General features: G+C 36.9%; 1 protein-coding gene across 1 annotated transcript in view; it reads left to right on the forward strand.

The window, feature by feature from the left end:
• Window positions 1–26,359, forward strand: part of PRMT3 (protein arginine methyltransferase 3) — a 148,839-nt gene that overhangs the window by 97,811 nt on the left and 24,669 nt on the right. The gene's annotated exons all lie outside the window — the stretch shown is intronic.

Below are 26,359 nucleotides of genomic sequence, written 5' to 3' on the forward strand. Positions count from 1 at the left end.
TCTTCATAGACAAAAATTAATGTCCTGCTCCTCCCAATAACTCTAAACACTCAATTTATATGGAAATAAGATGTTTATTTGGTGTAATATTTTATATTCTTGTGAGAAAAATAATGAAGAAACTGATTGTTTACCTTTCCTTAAAGAATCAACCTGGTGTAATAGAAAAAGTATGCACTTTAGAAGAGTTAGACAAATCTGGTTTCACATTTGGTTCTGCCACTCACTAGTTTGTTACTTTGTTCAAGTTACCTGAGGTAATCTGTACCTCAGACTAATCAACTGCTTTAAGAAAAATGTTAATAATCCTTTCTGTCTAGAAGACTAGTTACATTGATTAGTGAGATAATATGTGAAAACACCTACAGTGTAGCCAGAAATGTTATTAAAATATAGTAATTTTTTTCTTAAATAATTTCTAAATGTATATTCATACTAAGGTAACAATATATGCCTTTACCGGGAGACTCAGAATGTTAATAAAATGTAGGCCTTTACTTAAGAAGGTATGAATTTACATAGGTGTTATGATATAAATATTTATATTATTTTAAAATTTAATTATATTGTTTTTAAAATACTAATTATAACTTCAGAATTAAAATTTTTATTGAAAACTGTATTGTCAGAAACTGTGTGAAACAGATTATAGTCATGTTAACTTTGACTCTTCAACCTGATTCTTTTCAATACTTTGCTCAGATTGACATACAAAAGATTATATGATTTCTTTAAAATTTTTTCAGTTCATTTTGAGCCAATAATTATTTTATATCCAAATGAGTTTAACTGTGTTCTTTGATGTTTTGAGGAATTCTTTTTTTCATTGAAATTGGTTTTACAATTTTGAAAAGTTAAGTATCTAAATCCCAGATTTATGACCGTTAAGCACCCATTATATTCATTTAATTGGTGAAAAGCAAAATCTCATTCTTCCCATTCGTTTATCCCAGATTTTCTAATTCTGCTTTTTAATAACTGAAATGATTTGGTCAATTGAAATTACAGGCTAAAGTCTTAAACTCCTAGACTTACTCTGTGTTTTGATATTAGTAATCCTTGAGAATTAAAAAAGACCTCTTTTTTAAAAAATTTATTGAAGTGTAGTTGATTTACAATGTTGTGTTAATTTTTGCTGTACAGCAAAGAATGTATGTATCTATAACATATATATATATGTATATATATGTTATACGTATATACATTCTTTTTCATATTCTTTTCCATTATGGTTTATCACAGGATATTGAATATAGTTCCCCGTGCTATACAGTAGGACCTGTTTGTTTAATCCATTCCATATATAATAGTTTACATCTGCTAAGCCCAACCTCCCACTCCATCCCTCTCTACCCCAACCTCCCTGCAACCACAAGTCTGTTCTCTATGTCTTTGGGTCTGTTTCGTAGATAAGTTCATCTGTGTCATAGTTTAGATTCCACACATAAGTGATGTCATATGGTATTTGTCTTTCTCTGTCTGACTTACTTCACTTAGTATGATAATCTCTAGATCCATCCTTGTTGCTACAAATGACATTATCTCATTCTTTTTTATGGCTGAGTAGTATTCCATTGTATACATGCACCATATCATCTTTATCCATTCATCTGTCAGTGGACATTTAAGTTGCTTCCACGTCTTGGCTATTATGAATAATGCTGCTATGAACATTGGGGTGCATGTTTCTTTTTGAATTATAGTTTTGTCCAGAAATATGCTCAGGAGTGGGATTGCTGGATCATGTGGCAACCCTATTTTTAGTTTTTTGAGGAACCTCCATACTGTTTTCCATAGTGACTGCTCCAATTTACATTCCCATCAACAGTGTAGGAGGGTTTCCTTTTCTCCACACCCTCTCCAGCATTTGTATTTTGTAGATTTTTAAAATGATGACCATTCTGACTGGTGTGAAGTGGTACCTCACTGTAGTTTTGATTTGCATTTCTCTAATAATTAGTGATGTTGAACATCTTTTCATGTGCCTGTTGGCCATCTGTATGTCTTCTTTGGAGAAATGTCTGTTGAGGCCCTCTGCCCATTTTTTGATTGGGTTGTTTGTTGTTGAGTTGTATGAGCTCTTTGTATATTTTGGGAATTAATCCCTTGTCAGTCGCATCATTTGCAAATGTTTTCTCCGATTCCGTGTTTTGTTTATGGTTTCCTTTGCTGTACAAAAGCTTATAAGTTTGATTAGATCCCATTTGTTTATTTTTGCTTTTATTTTTATTTCTTCACCCTTTCAGAGTAAGCTTATAGTTGTTTGATTAATCATCTATATTTCTTAAAACCCTCCTTTCCTTCCCAGTATGTGCCCTCTAACATGAGCCTGACATGAGTAAGATTTGTGGCCTAACGCGTTTATTACATTTTCATTGTCTGTGAATTCCAACCACCCACCCGTACCTACTCCAGCTGTCTTTTGCTCTTTGACATTGTGCCAGCTCCTTACACTCTCCCCTGCCAGCCGTCTGGAGCTATTATGCAAGCCTAGTCTCTGTGGCTACTTTTTAGAATTTTTGCCTGGTTACTTGGGAATAATCCATTAGCAAAGGTATTAAGAGGATGAGTGCCTAATTGGAACTTTGTTTCTCCATTACATAATCAGAATTAATGGAAATATGGGAAATAGAAAACAATGCCTGGTAAAGTGATGGAGAAAGTTATTTTGGGGAGGAAGAGGTGTGGCTTTCTTAGAGTGAAGAAAAAGATACCCAGTTTTGTACTGCTAAGTACAAACCTTCAAATACATTAAATGCTTTCTTTCTTGTGCTGGAAACTTGAATGAATAGCTAAAAAGTAAGATGGACGATTTCTCTGAATAGTTAAGCCCATTTGAAATTTATACATAACCATTTATTTCTTAATGAGATTCTAAATTTGTGGCCTAATTAAAATATTGGAGGAAACTGGATTTTTCAAACTAACAAGATGCTTAGAACACCCTCTTTGAATTTAATTTCAATCGCATGTGTGCTGTAGACTGATAGTGCTTTTAGATGGCTTTCTCAAGTGTGTTGGAGCCTTTAATGGAAAAATATCTTTTCTTTGCAGTCTCCCCCACCAACATACACACAGACAGACACACACATACAGCCCAGAAGAAATTTGATAGCATTTCTAATTTAATGTTTTGCATTAGCAAACTTTATGTTTTGGGGAATTTAACATGATATGATACTTATATGTAAATGTTTGAGTCTTGGTTGTCTATAATGGTTGAAGGATAATTTTCCAGTGAATGCTAGTAACACATACATAGCAATTTTCTGACCATTTTTTACTGTATCAGTTGATATTATTGACAGTTAAGGTCAAATCACCTTTGCTTTTATGATGAGGTACGAAGCTTTAGTTAGCAACTGGCTTCCTATCTATCATATCAGCCTGTCCTAACCTTGCAGTAAATGAAGAATAAAGTCCATTATTTTTATGGAAAGTTTATAGGTGTTCAAAAGCAAATGATTTAAGGCTATACAATTTAGAACCATTGTATTTTATCTTGTGAGTTATGGCTTATTTTTTAATGTCATTTATGTAATTGTTTAATGTTCTCTTACTCTGTGTTCCAGCAGCATTTATATTGGCATCGTCTGTATAAGCTCCTTAAAGATATAGATAAGCATCCTTTTCATAATCCTAGGTATACATTAAATGACTTCTCATACTTCCTTTTATATAAATATGAGTTGTTTACCTTAAGAATGAAAATATTTAAGAGGGTTTTATCAGATTACATGCTCACATACGTAATGTCTTTGACATGTAAAGATGTTTTTTTATTTGATACATCATCTCTTAAAGCAATCATTTTTCTATCTTAATTTCAACATTATATTTTCTGTCTTTTATTCTACCTCTCTATTAGTGTGCACTGGAATAATGACTGTACAGCAGTGTTCAGTTTGTATAAACTTTCCTTAATATGATTTTAAGCCTCATTTAACAAAGAATATTATTTTTTCTAGCCATTTTTCTTTTACTGCAGTTGTTAAAGATGAACCAGCGGATTAAATAAAAAATATCAGACTTTTTCAATACTTGTATTTAAAAACCTCTTATATTTTGGATTTTATACAAGTGCATAAATATGAGTTCAGTGACATTTGAGAGCTATTTAATTTTTATCATAACTTTAAAAATCTTTATAATAATGTAAAATTTTATATTAACAGACATTTCAGTTTGTTAAACAAATGTTAAATGCTGACTATGTGCCAGATACTCATCCGAAATCTGTGGGCACAAAACAAAACAAATAAAACTATACTCTGTCCTGAAAAGGCACTTAAGTGAGAGGAGACAGGTACTGACAACATTTTAGTATGAATAATAAAGATAGGAATATAGAGATATTAAGAGGGTAGTCTGAGATTGGGAGCACAGAAGTGAGATATTTTTCTGGTGGAAAAATTATAGTTGGTAATCAGATTTTACAGCCAAGATTTCATGACGAAGAAAATAAACTTTACCTCTCTCAAAAAAAAAAAAAAAAAGATTTGTGTTTTAAACAAGGAAGCCTATTCTGTTTCGAAGGATGAAAAGATTGACAGAAAAGCTAAAGTATGGTAGCCATGTAGGAAGTTCATTTTGGGGTAATTTCTATTCACTTATTTTTTAATTCACTGGTCTTTGCTTCATTTGTATTCTTTCTGTTGTTAAGGTCGCCAATAAATATTTTCATTTTAAATATCATGTTTTTTAGTTGTAGAATTAATATTTTGATTGAGTTATTATTTTCATCTTTTTAACCACTTTGGTCAATCTTTTTACCTAAATTCCTTAACATATTTATAATAATTCTTTTAAGATCTGTTTGCTAATTCTATGAGCCACCTGCGATTCTACTTCTGTTGCTTTTTTCTTTTGACTATGGTCACATTTTCCTATTTCTTCTCATTTCATAACTATATTTTATGCTAGACATTGTATAAAAGATAGTACAGGGCTTCCCTGGTGGCGCAGTGGTTGAGAGTCCGCCTGCCGATGCAGGGGACACAGGTTCGTGCCCCGGTCCGGGAAGATCCCACATGCCACGGAGCGGCTAGGCCCGTGAGCCATGGCCGCTGAGCCTGCACGTCTGGAGCCTGTGCTCCGCAACGGGAGGGCCACAACAGTGGGAGGCCCGCGTACCACAAAAAAAAAAAAAAAAAAAAAAAAAAAAAGATAGTACAGTATTATGTAAGTAATACTTTCTCCTAGACAGGCCTCCACTTACCTCTGTCTGGTAGCTAGGATGATGGCCTGATCCCTTTTATCTAATCTGGAGTTGAGCTTGATCAGGGCTGGGTACCACTGCAGTTAATTTACTGTGACTTGAGCATAAGATTAGGCCTCTCCCTCTTGCCAACTTCTTGGAAAGACCATCAAGATAAAGCTGAGTTTAGGGAGGAAAACAGAGTTAGGATGTTTATGAGGTTTGAGAGATCTGATTTTCAGAGGGTCTGTCAATGCAGAGCAAGGGATTAGAGGGGAGAGGAAAGGTCCTGATCTGGGTTTGGCATAGTTCATGATCTAGTTGAGTATTGGTAGTGCCAACTAAAAATTGTCACTTGCTGTCTGCCTTTACAAGGATTAGGTTACCAATCTTCGTGAGAGATTAGTTGCTCCCTCTTCGGAGCAGTTCCTCAGTGCTATCTGAGACGCTGTGTCCTGGGCTAGAAGTCCTCATTTTGCCCCAAATAAAACAACTCACAGCTCTCACTTTGAGCATTTTTTTTTTCAGTTGACCATAGACAGTGAGGGGTGGGTTTCAGAGTGAGTTTGGAAGAGTAAACAGTGTAGTTGAGCCATCTGCTTTTGAGAAGAGGGTGGTGCGTATTTACTCTCAGGATTAGCTGAAAAGTTTATTGTTCATATAAATGAGTTTTCTTGAGGTGCCTGAAACCAACCACCTCATCTTTCTGGGCAAGAGTTTGTGGACTAGCAGAGAGCTGAATAGTAATACCATGCTAATGGTGACAGTGAACTATGTGGTTGCAGGTGCTTTTGGCTTTGAGATCTAAACACTGCAAGAAAACCTCTCTCTTCCTGTTTTGTCGTACAAGCACCAGCTTCATCTACCTTCTTAGTTTGCAGAGATGACTAGCCATCCCTTTCAGGATTCTCCAAATTCCAGTGCACCATACTAGCCCAGACCTGGCCGTCAAAAATTGGTTGGGTTTTCCTTATCCCAGCAAGGTTCCTGTGCCTGTGGCATTTTTACTGCTTTGCCCACCCATTGCCCCAGCATTGGATAGACGCTCTCAGGTGACAGCAACTGTTTCTGTCTGCTCAGTTGGGAAGGGCTCATTCCTCTCTGGAAATAATTTATTTAGACTTATTTGCATCCAAGGCTCTTTGATGGTTTTAGTGAAAAATATAATTGTTTAGTTTACCCAGTTTTTTTTGTTGTTGTTGTTGTTGCATCAGAGTAAGGAGAGGGTCTTTTGCAAACATACCCTACTAGAAACAGAAGTCCCTGAATGTATTATTTTAAAAGCCCAATCTAGAAAATAAATCTGGGTCTACACATTTAGGATTATTTTTAAGTTAGGAAAAGTAAATGAAAATAAACAAAAGTTAGTAAGTGAGTTGAAAATAAATTATATGTTACCTCTCAATTCTCATTTTGTTTTTTTTTCTTTTTTTAAAAAAAATGATATACTTGATAAATGGTAGAAACGTATATTTAAGAGACACTGATATTTTGCTTTGGATGGAATCAGAACAAGTCTTGAGTTACAGTTTTTTTTTTTTTTTTTTTTTTTTCTTTTTGCGGTATGCGGGCCTCTCACTGTTGTGGCCTCCCCCGTTGCGGAGCACAGGCTCCGGATGCGCAGGCCCAGCGGCCATGGCTCACGGGCCCAGCCGCTCCGCGGCATATGGGATCCTCCCAGACCGGGGCACGAACCCATATCCCCTGCATCGGCAGGTGGACTCTCAACCACTTGCGCCACCAGGGAGGCCCTTGAGTTACAGTTTTTAAGGCTAATGCAAATGTTATTAAAAGAAACTTAAAGTGTTTACCATTCAGACTTTCCTGATTCTCAAGGAGTACTCATAGTACTCCTTGTTTTCATTTTACGCTTTAATTAAGCTTTAAATTTTTCTGATGGCTTAAGAAGAAACATCAAAATGAGCCCATTTCTTTGCAGTTGTGTTCTTTAACTCTCCTTTTAAAGCTTTTTGAAAAATCTCTGACAGTCAAAGCCTACTAATTTTAAACTCATTCCTTGGTATTAAATCAGTTCTTAGTACTTTTGGGTGTAAATTGACGTAATTTTGACCTTGCGAAGCTAATCAACTAAAGAAACTATTAAAACACATCTGTGCTGCTTAGAAATAGTAAGATTTGTCTTGAACTTGCATCATAGATTTTAGTGGGACATCTGGTATATATTTTAACAGGCTTCATTAAGTAAATTTTATGTCTCGGAGGGAGAGCATTTCTAATTGTGAGACTCCACCTCTACAGTCAGTTTTAGGTTTCTACTTAAATGAATAACCATACAGTCTAGAGCCTGGTCCTGAACTTTCTGCTGTCTTCTGAAACCAGAACCTTTGGAGTTAGGCTTAGATGGTCTTGAGAATACTTAAATCACTTTATTTCCAGGAACTGGTTATTGAATAGTATTATGTGTTAAGAGCTGCAAGGCATTATAGTAATATAATAGGCATTAGGCAATATATAAGGCATTTAAGTAATATAGCTGCAAGGGAATATAGTAATAAGCCATTAATGCCTCTATTCATGAGGCATTAATGGGGGAGACAGATATTAAAGTTCACTTTGTGGCTATTAGATAATACCAAAGAATTAATGAGAATTTGGTTATATGTGATAAAGGCATTGTAGTTATGTAAGGAAATGTTCATATTTTTTAGAGTCGTAAACAAGTAGGTAGGGGAGAAGTGACATGATGTCAGGCATTCGTTTCAAGACGGTTCAGCAAAAAGAGGGGCTCTGGGCAGAGGGAGAATAGATGAAGCAAATGTGCCAAATACTGGTCACTGTTAAATATAAGTGATAGGTACTCAGAGGTTCTATAATTGTGTATATGTTTGAAGTTTTTCATAGTCAGATCTTTTTAAAGGATCATACTAATGACAATATTCTAAGAAATGCCGAAGAGTGATGAGGCAAACGTACTGTGCTAAGTTGCTTCTATAAAACTCAGCTATCTGCTGTAGCTACCAAGGCTGAGCACATGCTTACCCTATGGCTTAACCTTTTCACTCTTAGAAATACCTTCATATGTTCACCAAAAAGACATGTACAAGAATGTCCATTGCAGCATTGCTCATTAGATCCCTAAACTAGAAGTAAGCCAAACATTCATCAATAGTAGAATAGATAAATACATGCAGTATATTTATGGAATAATATACATCAGTGGGAAAAAAACATGATCCTGACTATACACTATGACATGGATGAATTTCATGAATACAACATTCATGAAAAAAGGGAAAAAAGCCAAATACAGAAACGTTTCTGTCTTTAAATTTCCATAACAAGCTAAACTAATATAATGGTGATAAACATCAGAATAGTGGTTACATTTTGTGGGAGGATTTATCATTGGATTGGAAGGGGAATAATAGAAGCTCTGGGGTCTTGAGAGTGGTCTGTATCTTGATCTAGGTAGTGGTTGAGTGTGTTCACTTTGTAAAAGTTCACTGTGCCCAGTCAGTGATTTTCTCACTTTTATGTGTATGTTATATATTTTATACTTGTATTCTTCAATAAAACATTTTTTAAATAAATGATTCTCACATTGGCTAAAATAAAAAATCTCTATTTTTTGCATGTACATAATATTTCAGTTTAAAAGTTCTTAAAGAACAAACCAAAAAAGGACATCCAGTGGTCAGAAGCTTGGTGAGTAAAAGGAACTGAAAGAAGCCCAGCATGGCTGGCGCATGTAGACCTGTGCTGAAGGAGGGTGGCAAGCTGTCCAGGTCATTTAGCACCTGTGCTATTTGTTTTTTTCCTTAGACCAGTGGGAAATAATTGAAGTTTTTAAAGAGAGTGATATGACCTGAAGGGCACTTGAGAAGGATCATGGTTGGAATGTGGAGAACTATTAGGGACACCAGAGTGGATATGAGAGGCCTATGGGTCAGCTATTACAGTACCTCAGGCAAGAAATGACAGTGACTTGCACAAAGGTAGTTTTAGTGGAGATGGAGAAAAGTGGATGTATTTGAGAGCTATCTAGAAGGTAGAATTGCCAGGACTTGAGCATGGATTAGATAATGAGAGATGAAGGAAAGAGGTCACAGTGGTGTCTGCAAGGTTTCTTGCTTTTACAGTTTGAAGAATGATGGTACTATTTTGTAAGACACAGAAACCTGGAAGAACAGGTTTAGAGGTGAGGATAAGAAGCTCGTTTAGGGCCTCCCTGGTGGCGCAGTGGTTGAGAGTCCGCCTGCCGATGCGGGGGATACGGGTTCGTGCCCCGGTCTGGGAGGATCCCATATGCCGCGGAGCGGCTGGGCCCGTGAGCCATGGCCGCTGGGCCTGCGCGTCCGGAGCCTGTGCTCCGCGACGGGAGAGGCCACAACAGTGAGAGGCCCGCATACCGCAAAAAAGGAAAAAAAAAAAAAAAAAAAAAAAAAGAAGCTCGTTTATTAGTATGTTGAATTTGAAATGCCTTTGAGATATGCAAGTAATGATGTCCAGTGGAAATTAGAATACTCTTCTGTGGTCTGTCTTGTCAAGTCAGACTTGTGACATATTCTGTCCACATAAGATATATGACAGTAGAATCAAAGAAGTATAGGCGATCATAAAATCACTCTTGAACTAGGATGTATTTTCTAACCTGTGCTACTTCTTGAGGTTAATAGGCTCTAAAAGTTTTCTTTTCTCTCTCTTCCTTTTTTTTTTTTTTTTTGGTAGGCAAATCCAAGGGAGAGTAGCATCATGTGCAAGTAGAACTTGATCCAAATTAACTATTCAGGTAGAAGAAAAAGAGTCCATGAGAGAATTAATGGTCTAATTAGTGTAGATGATACTACCCTCCATTTTACTTAATGAATATGTGCCCCAAAATGAGCCTGAGGTGGGAAACACATCTGCTGTTTCTTTAGTTATCTTCTGCTTCCAAGTATTTCTGTAGTATGAGCATCTTGCTGGACTGCACGTGATTCTTGCCTCTAAAGGTATATACAGTAGTCACCCTTATACACATTCCAAGACCCTCAGTGCATGCCTGAAATCAAGGATAGTACCATACTCTATATATACACTGTGATTTTTCCTATATATACATACCTGTGATAAAGTTTAATTTATAATTAGACACAATAAGAGAATGTTCAAATTGCCAGCATCACTACTCTTGGAGTTCAGGGCCATTACTAAGTACAATAAGGTTTACTCAACAATTGATCAGATAACAGAGTTGGCTACTTAAGTGAGTAACAGGTAGGTAGGATAAACAGCAAGGATACTGTGGACAAAGGGGTGATTCTCAACCTGAGCAGGATGGAGCAGGAGGGCGTGAGGTTTTGTCACCTACTCAGAAGGTCATGGAATTTAAAATTTATTGCTTATTTCTGGAAATTTCCATTTAATATTTTCACGGGTAACTGATACCGAAGAACAGAAAACTGCAGATAAGTGGGGACTAGTGTATTTTTAATACAACATGGCACTCTGCAAGCCATCTGCTTTATCTAGAGCCCAACCAAAGAAATGGTGATTTGTGCCATTGCCAGAAGAACTGGTTGTATTGAACATATTGAGGGATGGTTTATATTTCAGTCTCCAACGCAAAACCTTAAGGGGTTTTCCTGAGTGATATTGATCATCTGAGATTTTTCCATGTGTGACTTATCCTCTATATAATACATGACTGCTGTAAAAGAATGCTTTGTCTCATATTTAAAGGGATTCTAGCTAGTTCTGATATTTTTGAGATTTGGTTAAAGTCCAGGTGTACCCTATGCATTACCTACAAAATTTTGGACACTTCCACTTAATCCTGTCTTATTTTTCATTTTTCCCAGCCACAGAGGGTCCATCCTTCTAAATTGGACCCCTAAGGATTTTAACCTTTTAAAATCTGGATTTCTTCAACCCATTCTCCATGTTTAGTTGCCCTCTTACCTACTTTTGTTCTCTCTCCTTGGAAACATACCATTAAGAAAAACTTAATTTTTAAAAAGATATCTTTCCCACTTCATATTAACTTTGAGGTATATGTTTATTGAGTAGAATAGTGGGAAGAATCACCTGCAGTATTTAACTATTACTTAACCTACGCAGAGAGAATGCAGAAGTCCACAAAATGAGGAACGCTGAAGTTGAGTAAGACATCTTGTCCTTGGAGTCAACAGAGATTCCTATGCTTTATCCTCTTTTGAAAGCCATGCTGTAAATGACACTTCTGAATCTGCATTTTAAAAAATTCATTAAAATTGATTCTGAAGCCTCCTATTGAGTTATGTTATAAAAGGATTTGAACATCAATTGTTCTGAAATACAAGTTGAGTGGAATGTTGAAATTCTTAAGCTACATTACGACCATAATTTAATTTTAGATAGGTATAGGGTCATGCTTAAAGTCAGCAATGCCCAGGGTCAGAATCAATTTATGAGAGAAATAATCATACTCAAGCCCAACTAAAATATTTATCTTAAGCACAGCAATAAGCATAAAAATCAAATAATCAATAATAGTGGACTCTTGATGAGAGATGTCAGGGACGTTCTCCCCAGCCTTATCTCAGAGGCTGCCAATTAGCATTATTAGGTTGTGATAGTAAATGAGTTTGACCAGGTATTTTCCTCTCTGATTCAGGCAGTTATCTCTGGAATAATGACCTATAAGGAAGTAATTTTCTCAGTTCAGATTCCCTTTGACTCATGCTCTGGCAGAAACCATCGTAAATATTAGCATTCAGATCTTCTAAAAATCCTAAAGCAGTTAGTATTTCCATACATCTGAGGTATATGGATGTATTCACAGGAGAGATCAGTCCACATGCAAAGATGAGTCAAGAATTGAAAAAATAAATTTTTATTGTATATACCTGTTTACCTAAATCAGTCTATCTTTTTCTTTTTTAGAAGACTAGATGAGAAAAGGACCAATCTTGAAATAGAAGGGAGTTTTCTAAAAATAATTTAAATCAAAGAGGAAAGTTTAAACAGTGGTAATCTAGCACTGTGGTTAAAAACTTCAAGCTTTGGGCTTCCCTGGTGGTGCAGTGGTTAAGCATCTGCCTGCCAATGCAAGGGACACGGGTTCGAGCCCTGGCCGGAGAGGATCCCACATGCCGCAGAGCGGCTGGGCTTGTGCTCCACAACTACTGAGCCTGCACTCTTGAGCCCACAAGCCACAACTGCTGAGCCCACGTGCCACAGCTACTGAAGCCCGCACGCCTAGAGCCTGTGCTCCGCAACAAGAGAAGCCATGACAGTGGGAGGCCTGCACACTGCAACGAAGAGTGGCTCCCACTCACCGCAACTAGAGAAAGCCCGCACACAGCAACAAAGACCCAACACAGCCAAAAATACATAAATAAATTTATTAAAAACAAACAAACAAAAAATTTCAAGCTTTAAAGCCAGCGGGCCAAGTTTACCAGTATGACTTTAGAAAAGATATTTAACTTCTCTGAACTTCAAATTTTTATCTGAAAAGTGGAGATAATAACACAAATAACACCAATAATTGCTGGGTATTATTTTGAGTGCTAAATGAGATAGTGCATAAAAGCATTTACCACTATGCCTGGCACATAGAAAATGCTCATAAAATGATCTGATTAATATTTCCATTCACTTTCCTATCTTGCTGCATTTTTTAAAGAAAGGATTGTTGATTTAGTTTTATTTTTAACATTAATTTCCTTATGGGGATTTAGGATGGTGTGATTTCATAGATTGGATTTACTTGCTCCATCAGAATTGAACAAGAATCACTGATTTGGCTCTCAGTACTATCTTAATGACCAGTTTCTTTGACCAGGCAAAGATATGCAATGAACTCTTTGACCTGTTCGTATCCCTGAATATCTAATGGATTAAAGAAATGAGACCTTCTTTCAAAATGCCACATTTATGCAAATCAGGTGCTTCTCAAAGCAAAATCACTCCTTTCTTCTTACAATTTTGCAGAGAGTCCCATTTTTTACTTTTTAGATCACTAAGACAGTGACATAGCTACTACAGCATGCCCATTCTTTTAACAAGTGATATGTCCTGGCTGTCTCTAAAGTCTGTACCATAGCATTCAATCTGATTTCTTTTTTCTCTTTTCCTCGTCATCCTTTTATTCAGCATCCAATCCCATGAATGGGGGCCCCGAAAGATGTAAGTCATTGTCTCACTCAGTATTCAGAGATCACAATCAAAAAAACACCTAACTTCTACTAACTAGTATAATTACCTTTGAAAAATTGCAGCCCTAAATGACAAAAAAAAAAAAAGTAATGTTACCAGATTTTTCATTCTCACCCCAGATGTTGGATAGTTTTTAGAAGGGCTCAGGCAGGGAGGTGGTAGCCATCTTTTTTACTTCACTTTTCAAAACAGAAAAAAATCCTGTTCATTCCTGGAAGGTAAAGTGTATCACATCTTCTACTTGCCCCCTATTTTCCTGTCTGTCAAGATTTCTTTCCGTATTCCATCTCCTAGTTTATACTTCTGAAGTTTCATAAAGACAAGAAGCGTCTGGTAGAGATTGATCTCCTAGTCACAAAAATAGTTTTAATAGTTTTCAGTTTTAAACCTCTGCAGCAGTCACAAAACTTTTCTTTTTTGTTCTGCATTCATTTTTTAATTCAATATATCTACTATTTTGTCCTTAAAATTAAAAATATAATGTTTACTTATCATTGATAGTATTTTCTGGCATTTGAGGAATGAGGAGTGGGCCATAGAGGCCTTATAGCTTTTAAGGAACATTGGAAATCAGCATGAAAAGTGGAATATAAGGAAACAGTAACCACTGACATTGAGCTGTGAGAAACTGATGACATGTGAGGAAGCAGGAGATAGAAAACTAGAGAAGCAGTGGGCTGTAAGAGTTTTTAAGTGGCAAGCACAGACACATACACACACACACACACACACACAACTTTTCAAGGTGACTTTTCATTCAAGCAGCATGTTTTGGATACTATGTTAGGCACTGTGAATACAACAAAGAATGTAGTCTCTGACCCCAAAGACCTTCATTTAGTAGGAGAGGCCAACATATAAATAGATAATTATACTATGGTGTTCTATAATAGAATTTAAATACTACAGGCATATATAAAAGATAGCCTTGACCTGGCACACTCTTATTTACTCACTTTCCTCGAAAATCTTGCTTATATTTAAGGTTTTACCTTATTAGGCATGGCTTTCTTCCAGAAAGCCTTCCTCATACTGTATGCAGTAAATCAGTGGGGAGTGATTAATTGATGATACCAACATCAAGGAATATTCTAGAGTAGTTGACATCAAATACGAGTTTTGAATAAAAAGTAGGAAATAATAAGAGAAGTAAAGCCTCATGGTTTTCTTTTCCCAAAGATCAGTAGGAGTTGAGCATAATATATCACTTCATTTCTTTTATTTGTTCAGTCAATTAACAAATCTTTATTAATTTCCTTTAGTCCCTGAACATCCCAGGCTATTTCATGCCTTTGTAACTGCACGGCTATTTTCACTAAATGTTTAGATTGAATGCCCAGTCATTGTGCTTAGGCATTGAGGATAGGGAGGTGAACACAGTTGCAGGGAGATTGCCCTAAAGGGCCTATTGGGGTTTACAGTTGAACAAAAGACATCCAACAAAAAGCATTATGAATATGGTGAATGTTATTGCAGGGAATGCAGGGACATTTAATGGATGTATTATAATCTACTCTGTGGGATTAGGGAAGGCTGCCCAGGGAAAGTAACATTTAAACTGAGACATAACAAGTAAGAAGGAGCTAGTTTAGAGAATGGGGGAGAGTGTTACAGGGGGTACCTTAGATAGGAAAAAAAAAAAAAAACAGTGCAGTGATGAATCTGCCTTCTGTAACAGTGGACTGTGTAAAAGGAGTTACCCTTTTACTGAGACCAGCTACAAAAGCTGAAAAAAATACTAAATATTATCTGTTTGAAAGTACCAGAGAGATAAGTTAGTAAAGCATTACCAAGCCAAGACTCAGAAAAGAAGGAAATCCAAAGAAATGAGACTGGCATTTAGGACTGCTTTTGCCCTGTAGGCGTTTACCAGTTCAGAGGAAGCAGCTAAAGGACTTTGTAGCCCTTTTGATAGCCTCACATGGTTAGGAATACAAAAACGGAGCTCTTTAAAAATTCCCCAGTGTGTTGCATTGGGACCCAGAAAGACTGTACCCAAGGATAAGGTAAAATAGAGGTAAATGAGCCCTTGCAGGGACTGCAGCCCCGCTTCAAATCATCTGGGTGGCCCAGGAAATTCTCAGACCCTGTTTTTATTTTTTTATTTTTTTTATTTCTTTAAATAAATTTATTTATTTTTATTTTTGGCTGTGTTGGGTCTTTGTTGCTGCACGTGGGCTTTCTTTAGTTGCAGTGAGCAGGGACTGCTCCTCGTTGTGGTGCACGGGCTTCTCATTGCGGTGGCTTCTCTTGTTGTGGAGCATGAGCTCTAGGTGCGCGGGCTTCAGTAGTTGTGGCTCATGGGCTCTAGAGCGCAGGCTCAGTAGTTGTGGTGCACAGGCTTAGCTGCTCTGCAGCATGTGGGATCTTCCCGGACCAGGGCTCAAACCCATGTCCCCTGCATTGGCAGGCAGATTCTTAATCACTGCGCCACCAGGGAAGCCCCAGACCCCATTTTTAGATTAAGATAACTTGGCTTTTGCCAGCACCCCCAGGTTCCTGGCAGAAAAAAAGATTCTAGAAGAGTATTTTTATAGGTCTGAAATTATTTCTGCAGTTTTTCATATATAATGTTCAGAACATAATCAAAGGTAATTAGTCACACAAGGACACAAAACAACATCAATCAAGAACCAGCTAAAACAGGAAATAAAAATATAGCGCCAGGTGTTACAGGTGTTAGATGTATAGATATGGGCTTTAAAATACCTATGCTTGCTAAGTTCAAGGACAAGAGAAATTGCAGATGTCAAATAGTTGGAAATATTTAAGAAATAATAATATAACAGATTTGAAAAAGAGCCGAACAGATATTCTAAAACTGAATTAAAGATGAGTTTAGTGGTAAATATTAAATCACTAGTGTAGAGAGGATTATTGAACTGGATTTTATGTCAGAGGAAATATCCAGAAGGAAGCACAGAGGAATGCCACGATGCAGCATTGCGAAGGGCAGGAGATACAGAAGATACAAGAAATGGTCTAATATGTGTTTAAATGGGAGTCCCAAAGGGGAAAGGAGATGAGAATATTTCAAACTATTTGAAGAGCTAATGGCTGAGAATTTCCCAAAACAGGCGAAAGGCAGCTACAATTTAAGAAGTACAACATAACTTGGATAGGAATGGATAGATATTTTACATTTCTAGGTATATACCCTGGAGAAATTAAAACATATCCACACAAACGCTTGTTCATGAATGTTCATAGCAGCGTTATTTATAAAAGCTAAAAACTGAAAGCAATCCAGATGTCAATCACCTGAAGAATGAATAAACAAAATGTGGTATAGCCACACAATGAAATATTATATGGTTATAAAACAGAGTGAAATACTGATACCTGCTACAGAATGTATGAACCCTGAAATGATGAGTCTTGAAAACATTATACAAGCGAAAGAGGCCAACTACAAAAGAATTCCATTTATATGATATTGCATTTCTGTGATTCCATTTATATGAAATGTTCAGAATAGGCAACTCTGTAGACAGGGGATAAGACGAGTATGGATATAGGGTTTCTTTTGGGGGTGATAAAAAAATGTTCTAAAATTAGATTATGGTGATGGTTGCACAACTCCAAATATACTTTTTTAAAAATTGAGGGACTTCCCTGATGGCACAGTGGTTAGGAATCCGCCTGCCAATGCAGGGGACACGGGTTTAAGCCCTGCTCCGGGAAGATCCCACATGCCGCGGAGCAACTAAGTCCATGTGCCACAACTACTGAGCCTGCGCTCTAGAGCCCTCAGTCCACAGCTACTGAGCCCATGTGCCACAACTACTGAAACCCGCGCACCTAGAGCCCGTGCTCTGCAGTGAGAAGCCACTGCAACGAGAAGCCCATGCACTGTAACGAAGAGTAACCCCCCGCTCGCCGCAACTAGAGAAAGCCCATGCGCAGCAATGAAGACCCAATGCAGCCATATATAATAGATAGATAGATAGATAGATAGATAGAATTATACAGTTTATTTAACTGGGGAGATTTTTATGGTATGTGAATTATATTTCAGTTGAAAAGAGGGGAATAAATCCACACCTAGATACATCCTACTAAGACTACAGAAACCAAAGAGAACATTTTAAAAGCCTCAGTGGGGCTCTAAGTAGAGCATTGGAATTACCTTCAAAGGAGCAGTAAATAGATGATTTCTCAGCAGGAACAGTAGAATTGGAAAGACAGAAGATAATTCAGTGATGACATCCTCACGGGGACTTCCCTGGTGGCGCAGTGAATAAGACTCCACACTCCCAGTGCAGGGGGCCCAGGTTCGATCCCTGATCAGGGAACTGGATCCCACATGCATGCCGCAACTAAGAAGCCCGCCTGCTGCAACTAACACCCAGTGCAACCAAGTAAATATTTTTTAAAAAATGATATCCTCACTATGCTGAAAGAAAATAACTGCCAACTCTGAATTTTACCCAACTAAAATAACTTTTAAGAATGAAGCTGAAATAGATATTTCAGGTGAACAAATAAAAAGAGAAAGAAGGACTTCCCTGGCGGTCCAGTGGTTAAGACTCCACGCTTCCACTGCAGGGGGCATGGGTTAGATCCCTGGTCGAGGAACTAAGATCCCACGTGGCGCAGGCAAAAAAAAAAAAAAAGAGAAAGAATTTGCCCCAGGAAACTGATTTCTGAAGGCTATATAGGCAAACAAAAACAATCCCTGATGGAAGGCCAGAGATAAAGGAAGCAATAAAGATTAACAAAAGTTATATATGCACATATATATGCACATAGCAATAGTTTCACTCCTAGGTATATACCCAATAGCATTGAGTACTTATGTTCACCAAAAAACATTATAAAAAAAAGTTCATAAAAGTGCCAACTTAAAACTACTCAAGGGGCTTCCCTGGTGGCGCAGTGGTTGAGAATCTGCCTGCCAATGCAGGGGACATGGGTTTGAGCCCTGGTCTGGGAGGATCCCACATGCCGCGGAGCAACTGGGCCCGTGAACCACAACTACTGAGCCTGCACGTCTGGAACCCGTGCTCCGCAACAAGAGAGGCTGCGATAGTGAGAGGCCTGCGCACCGTGATGAAGAGTGGTCCCTGCTCGCCGGAACTAGAGAAAGCCCTTGCACAGAAACGAAGACCCAACACAGCCAAAAATAAATAAATAACATAAATAAAATTCAAACTGTTGATTCATTCATGTAATTAAAACAAAACAAAAAAAACTACTCAATACCTGTCAACAGTAGATTGGATAAATAAATTGTATAGTCACATATGTCTTAGAGCCATATAACAGCATAGGTAATATGCAATAGTATAAGTGAATCTCAAAAACAATAATAAATAAAATTAGCCAGGGCTTCCCTGGTGGCGCAGTGGTTGAGAGTCCGCCTGCCGATGCAGGGGACACGGGTTTGTGCCCCGGTCCGGGGAGATCCCACATGCCGCGGAGTGGCTGGGCCCGTGAGCCATGGCCGCTGAGCCTGCGCGTCCGGAGCCTGCGCGTCCGGAGCCTGTGCTCGGCAATAGGAGAGGCCACAACAGTGAGAGGCCAGCGTACCGCAAAAACAAAACAAAACAAAACAAAATTATCCAGGCACAAAAGACTACACTTTATATGTTGAAGTATGTAATAGGGAAAATGAATCTGTTTTAGAAATCAGGGTAGTTAGGTAAGTATTGGCCAGGATGTGGAGAAAAGGGTAGCCTTGTGCACTTTCGGTGGGAATGTAAATTGGTGCAGCTACTATAGAAAACAGTATGGAAGTTCCTGAAAAAATTAAAAATAGAACTACCATATGATCCAGTAATCCCACTTCTGGGTATATATCCAAAGGAAATGAAAACAGGGTCTTGAAGAGGTATCTGCACTCCCATGGTCATTGCAGCATTATTTATGATAGTCAAGATATGGAAATAACCTAAGTGTCCATCAGTGGAATAGATAAAGAAGATATGCCATATACATATATATATATATACACACGCACATGCACACATATATGGAATATTATTCCGCTGTAAAAGAAGGAAATCTTGCCATTTACCACAACATGGATGGACCTTGAGTGTATTATGCTAAGTGAAATGTCAGAAGAAAATGAATATTGTTTGATATCACTTGTACATAGAACCTAAATAAAAAAGCCAGACTCAGAAACAGAGATCAGAATGGTAGTTACAAGGGAGTGTGGGATGGGAGAAATGGGGAAATGTTGGTCAAGGGTACAAACTTCTAGTTATAAGTTGAATAAGTTCTGGAGATCCAATGTACCTCATGGTGATTATAGTTAATAATACTATATTATATACTTGAAGGTTGCCAAGAGAATAGATTTTAAATGTTCTCATCACAAAAAAAGTAATGATAATCATGTGATATGATGGGGGTTTAGCTAATACTATGGTGGTAATCGTTTTGCAATGTGTAAGTGCATTAAATCAACATATGGCACACCTTACGTTACACATTGTTATATGTCAATTATATCTCAATAAAGCTGGGGAAAAAAATCAGGGTAGTAGTTACCTTGTGGGGGTGCCTAGGGTCCGCTAGGTGCCTAGGGGGACTACTGGGTGCTGGGGTGTTTTGGTTCTTGATCTGAGTGTGAGTATCATAGGTGTATTCTGTTTGAAAATTCACCACGGTGTGCACTTTTGTGTACTTTTCTGCATGTCCATTATACTTTAAAAGGTTTTTTAAGTGAAAATATTGGTAAATCTCAGTGAATATTGAATGTATAAAATAATATCTTGTGATGTAGCTAGGAAGAAATGTAAAGGAGTTAGGCCACGTAAGGTATCAATCTACAGAACGTCAGAATTAAAGAATTTACGTTTTAGGTTCTGAAGAGGTGATTTCTTCTGCTCCGTAAAACCACTTTCTTTTTTTTTTTTTTTTTTTTTTTTTTGCGGTACGCGGGCCTCTCACTGTTGTGGCCTCTCCCATTGCGGGGCACAGGCTCCGGACGCGCAGGCTCAGCAGCCATGGCTCACGGGCCCAGCCGCTCCGCAGCATGTGGGATCTTCCCGGACTGGGGCACGAACCCGTGTCCCCTGCATCGGCAGGCGGACTCTCAACCACTGTGCCACCAGGGAAGCCCCGTAAAACCACTTTCATAAGCAATTTTGAAATTACAAGGGAGAAATCTAAGTAAATTTTAAAGGAATTTCAGTTATAATTTGGGAATATTTTAAGTAGATCAAAAATTAGTTATGTTGAGTTTTTCAGTAAAAGTACCTTTTAAAAATATTCTGAGACCTGTGGTCTGTTTTGATGCTTTCCATATTGCTTGATCTATTTCTAAACACTACTCAGTTTGGCAATATCCCTTGAGAAGTATATGGCACTTAACGTGTATTGTTCCCTAGAGGAATCAGGAAAGAAAGCAAAGATGCAAATTTTCTCTTGGGATAAAATAGAAAATTAATTGAAGAGGAAAGAGTCTATAATTTAAGCTATTGTTAACATTGGGAGAATATCATAGTATGTAATTTTCATTTTTGTTGATTATGTCTTCTTAGTTTAAATACCAGTTATCACCATCAGAGTTCATGCTCTTTATGCAGCAGCTTTGTATGGCCTGTATTTGTATCTTCATCTGGTTGGTTTATAGACAATGATGTAAGCTTAAAACGTATAATCTTTTTTATGCAGTATCTTCTTACTCTTTCTTTACTTCCTTCAGACTCATCGTCAGTTAGCTTTTGAATTCCATACTAAGATTTTGAAGGAAATACTCCAACAAAAAATGAATTGTATTTTTGTTATAGTGATTCTGCTGCATGGATTACAAGCACTCTATCTCCATGCTTGGATAAACTCCATCAAAAACACATTATCCTCCTACTTCTGTGGCCAGCTGCCTAATTGTATCTGCTGTAACCACACGCTGTTGGAACATGATACCAATGAAGAACAGAAATGATAAATTACTCCCTGCAGGTGATAGTGATAATGATAATTTTTAATTTCCTTCTTCATCATAAGGTGTAGTCTGATCTTATTTCATTGGCTGCCATCCTGTTACATACACACATGATATGTCCGCTTTAAAGAAGTACTCATCACACCAAAATACATGAGAAAGTAATTCATTTTTATTCCATGTCATTGTTCTTCAAATGAGCATGTATAAAACGAACTGCATCTACCTTTGTATGTATGGGATGGAAAAGCAAAACGTGGCTTAAAACAGATTTTCAAATGATTCAATTTACAAATGCTATGTTATGTTTTTCCTTTTTGTGAAATCCACAAAGCAGAAACAAAACAGCTCATTGTGAAACTCTGTTCTAATACTTAGGAATATTTAAGATGCACAGTAAAGCTACATGTCTGTATTATTTTCCTGTCTACTTCAAAGTAATTATGGAAGATTCTCACCAAATTACAAGCGTGATCAAACTATCCCAGAAATTTACTGTATATTTTTCTTTCATTCTGTTTCCTTCTGTCGTCATCACTGTTGTTCGTAATTACCACTCATTCTTTCTCTCAGTCTAAGTGACTTTTATAACTAAAATTTTTCTGACTGTGGTGTGTGGTGTAAGTCAGTGAAATTTTATTTATTTCATTGTGACCTTGCCTTTGCAGATTAACCCAGCTCCTATAGATAATTGATTTCAATGCTTATTTTTCTCCTTAGCATTCCCTTTGCCCCTGACTACAGATATGTATGGAACAAAAGGGACATTTTTTCTGTGGTCAGGCCTTCAAACCTATCTGATCTTTTTCAAGCACATGTCAAGTTGTGCTACAGTTATTTATTACCATTGCCTGTTAGTCATCATTTTCAATTTCCTGTGGTGGTGGTTTATTCTTGTATTTGAATGACTTCCACAGACAGAGTGTAAGTTCATTGAAATTAACATTTAAAACACCTAGAGATAGCCTGTCAAAGTGATGGTAACAAGGAGGTGAAACTATAATTGAAAAATAGTTGTATGTTTATATTCTGCAGCAAAATGAATAGTTTTGTCCCCAAATAAGCTGACATATTTGATTGTTTATAATGGCCTTGCAGAAATAAAAACACTGATCATAGTTCCACTAGTTTATATGACTATGTTTCAAGTTTAAGGTTTTTTCCTCTTTTTTTCTAATAATCTATTTTAATTATCAAGGATCATTTATACAGGGGGGAGAAAAAAAAGGAAGCCCTTTCCCTAACGTGGAATTTTAGGCCTGGCTTGTATTTGAGAGTAAATACCATTTTAAACCCAGAAAATCCCTTTGGTTTTTCAGAGCAAGCATCTTCCACTTTCTCAGTTAAGTGAATGCTACTTCTCTGATGAGTAGATTATCTGCATGTAATTTTAAATCCCAGGTGAATTTCTTTCTGACTTCTCCTCATGCTTCTGATTAATGTTTGCTATGGAACTGATTTTAATACTACTCGCAACCAAACATCAATTAGGAGGGTAAATCTGCATGAGGAGTTGGATATACTGTAACGCACTTCAGAGGGAACTATAAAATAGCTGTCTTTCATTTTTATTTTTCTTTCTTATTTTATTTATTTGTCTTCAGGCTTATAAACTCTTTTTTGCTTATCCCCAAACTACTCAATATTTCACTGTAGTTTTGGGTATCTGGGCAAGCATTAATTTCTTTTTTGATTTTTAACTAAATTTCATAGATAGTTGGATTTGGGGATTGGAAGACAGTTCTAAAATATCTTTGTATTCTCAAATCTTTTTATCTTTATTTTTTAATTTTGTTGTAAACTTGTGTATCAGCTTCTCCTCTTTGTTAAGACCCATATTCTATAATTATAATTCTGCAGTGTTCTACTATATTAACATTACCAGTCTGTTTTTTATCAGAGTTAAATATATGACATATCACTTAGTGTATTTTATATGTATTTCAGACTCAGGTCACATTTTCTGATAATGTTGTAAGAGCTTTTTTTAAACCTGAATTTGTTGTTTTCACAAAAGGTTTTATTAGCTAACTAGGGTTTTTTGCCCCCTCCACCTTCTTTTTTGGTAACATAGAGTATAAGGAATGCATAAAAACTTATGTATAACTTAAAGAATAGTTATAAGGTAACTCTCTCCCCATGAAACCCACTTACTAAAATCTTTAAAAATCTTCTTAATGTTTTTATATCGTTTCAATAGTTTTTATTACTATTCTGTTTACACCTTTTCTCCTTTACCTGCTACTTTCCCTTAATTTGCTTTTGCTAATCTCTTCTTTGAGAAGAAAAATAGTTATTTAAAATGTTCTTTTTGTAGAATTACTAGTTGGGGAAAACTTGTCATTCTTTTTCTTCAAATTCATTTAGTTCCTACTATATATTAGACACTGCCCTAAGCCTTGGGGTGCAGAGATGAGTGATTTTTGAGAGTCATTAAGGGAAATGTACAAAGGTAATAGCTGAGTGTCTCTCTATGCAATATTACAGATTATTTAACTCAAGTAGTATTAAAAATAACTTATTATCACAGAAGTTGTTCATATTTATGGGAAGTGTAAATTATATATAAGCATAAAGAATATGAATATTCCAAATCTATCATCCACTTTCAATAGCTTGGTGAAATCTTTCCATATAGATGTATATATTCACATTTGTGTAACACAGAATAAGTGCCCATAATAAATAAATATTATTCTTTTCACCTAATAGTATATCACATCTATTTTTCCAAATCAGTAAATATTTGTCTACAGGATTACTTTTGATGGCCAAATGGTATTCTATTATTTGTAGATTTTATGCTTTATTAACTGATCACCTGTTGTTGAAAATGTGGGCTAAAATTGACATGTTTAAATCTTTGCAAGCATACTTAATTTTTGGAAGTTTTTAATTACTGGACCAATGAGTATGTACATTGTATGAAGTCTTAGTTGTGTGCATGAAAACAGAAAAGTGCACAAATCATAAGTATAGTTTGGTAAAATTGCACAAAGTGATTACCCCGCCATATACCCAGCATTCAACTTAAGAAACAAGAGTATTACCAGCAACCCAGGAGCCTATCACGTAACCCCTTCCAGTTTCTACCTGTATTGCAAGGATAATACTGTTCTGACTTGTAACACTAAATTAGTTTTGCTGTCTTTGAATTTCCTGTATATAAATTGAATCATATTGTGTGTACTATTTTGTGTCTGACTTCTTTTTAATACAAATGTTTTATCTTTTAATATGTATTACTTAATTCCCCTAGAAAGGTTATTTCAGTTTACTTTCCCAGCATGAATGTTCCTTTCCCCACTAATTGTAGATATTATCATTTAAAAAATCCTTTCCTCAACATGATCAAGGAAAATTGTATCATGTTGTCTTAATTTACTTATTTTTTTCTAAGTAGGTGAAACAGTTTCTTTAACATGTTTATTAATCATTTGATTTTTCTTTTGTAAATTTCCTGCTTTTCTTTTGTTAGTTTCTTTTGATGTATTGCTTTCTTTTTAATTTGTAGTAGCTTAATGTACAAAGGACAGTGAGCCTTTGTTACCTATATTGTAAATACTCTCAGATCTGTTATTCATCTTTTAATTTTCATACTACAATTTAAAATTTTCTTTATTAAGTTTCTGCCTTGCTTATGATACTTAAAAATAAGCCGCCTTTTTTTTTTTTTTTTTTTTTTTTTTGTTCTTTTCGGTACGCGGGCCTCTCACTGTTGTGGCCTCTCCTGTTGCGGAGCACAGGCTCCGGACGCGCAGGCTCAGCGGCCATGGCTCACGGGCCCAGCCGCTCTGCGGCATGTGGTATCTTCCCAGACCGGGGCACGAACCCGTGTCCCCTGCATCGGCAGGCGGACTCTTAACCACTGCGCCACCAGGGAAGCCCAAAAAATAAGCCTTCTTTATTTCCAGATTTTATAAACACTTGTATATACTGGTGGGATTTCATTCTTCCTCCCTCCTACCACTCCACCCCCTACACTGATCTTTTTTTCTTTTTTTTTTTTTTTTTGCGGTACACGGGCCTCTCACTGTTGTGGCCTCTCCCGTTGCGGAGCACAGGCTCCGGACGCGCAGGCCCAGCGGCCATGGCTCACGGGCCCAGCCACTCCACGGCATGTGGGATCTTCCCGGACCGGGGCACGCACCCGTGTCCCCTTCCTTGGCAGGCGGACCCTCAACCACTGCGGCACCAGGGAAGCCCCCCACACTGATCTTTGTGCGTACGTGTGCATACATTGAAAACCCCACCAGATGATGTTATAATTTTTGCATTAAAAAATCTTAGGTATCTTAAAGGAATTCAGAGGGGAAACATAGTATTTTATATTTACCCAACTATTTATCGTTCTTCTCTCATTTTTGATGTTTCGGGTTTCCTTCCAGTATTATTGCCCATCAGCCTGAAGAACTTCCTTTAAAATGTCTTCTAAAAAGCCTGTTGGCAATGGATTCTTTTAATATTCCTTCACTTGAAAATTCATTTATTTTATCTTCATTCCTAAAGGATGTTTTTCCTGGATATAGAATTTTGAAAGGATTTTGTTTTGGGGTTTTTTTTGTTTGTTTTGTTCCAATATCTTTTTCTTTTCCATCTGGACCTCCTATTACATGTATGTTAGTTCCACAGGTCCCTGAGGCTCTGGGCATTTTATTTCAGTCTTTTCCCCTTGTTTTTTAAAATTAGATAATTTCTGTTGATCTAACTTCAGATTCACTGACCTCTTCCCCCTCTATCATCTCCATTCTGCAATTCAGCAGTTCAGCCCAGGAAGTTTTTTGTTTCAGTTATGTGTTTTTCAGTTCTGAAATTTCCATTTGGTTCTCTTTTCATAGTTTCTATTTCTCTACTGAGAATTCCTATCTTTTGATTCATTTCAGTGTGTTTATTTTACGTCATTGCTATTAACTTATACCAGCATAGTTATTTGCTTTAAGTCTTTGTCTGATAGTACCAGCATCTGGGTCATCTCAGCATTGGCATCTGTTGATTGTCTTTTCTTTTGAGAGTTGGTTACATTTTCCTGGACTTTGTATGTTGAGTAATATTGGATTGTATCCTGGATATTGTGGACTCTTAGTTGGGTTATAATCATCTGGACAGTGTTGATGTTTGTT

The sequence above is a fragment of the Mesoplodon mirus genome (assembly GCF_964341445.2).
Source record: "Mesoplodon mirus genome assembly, chromosome: 7".
Lineage (NCBI taxonomy): Eukaryota > Metazoa > Chordata > Mammalia > Artiodactyla > Ziphiidae > Mesoplodon > Mesoplodon mirus.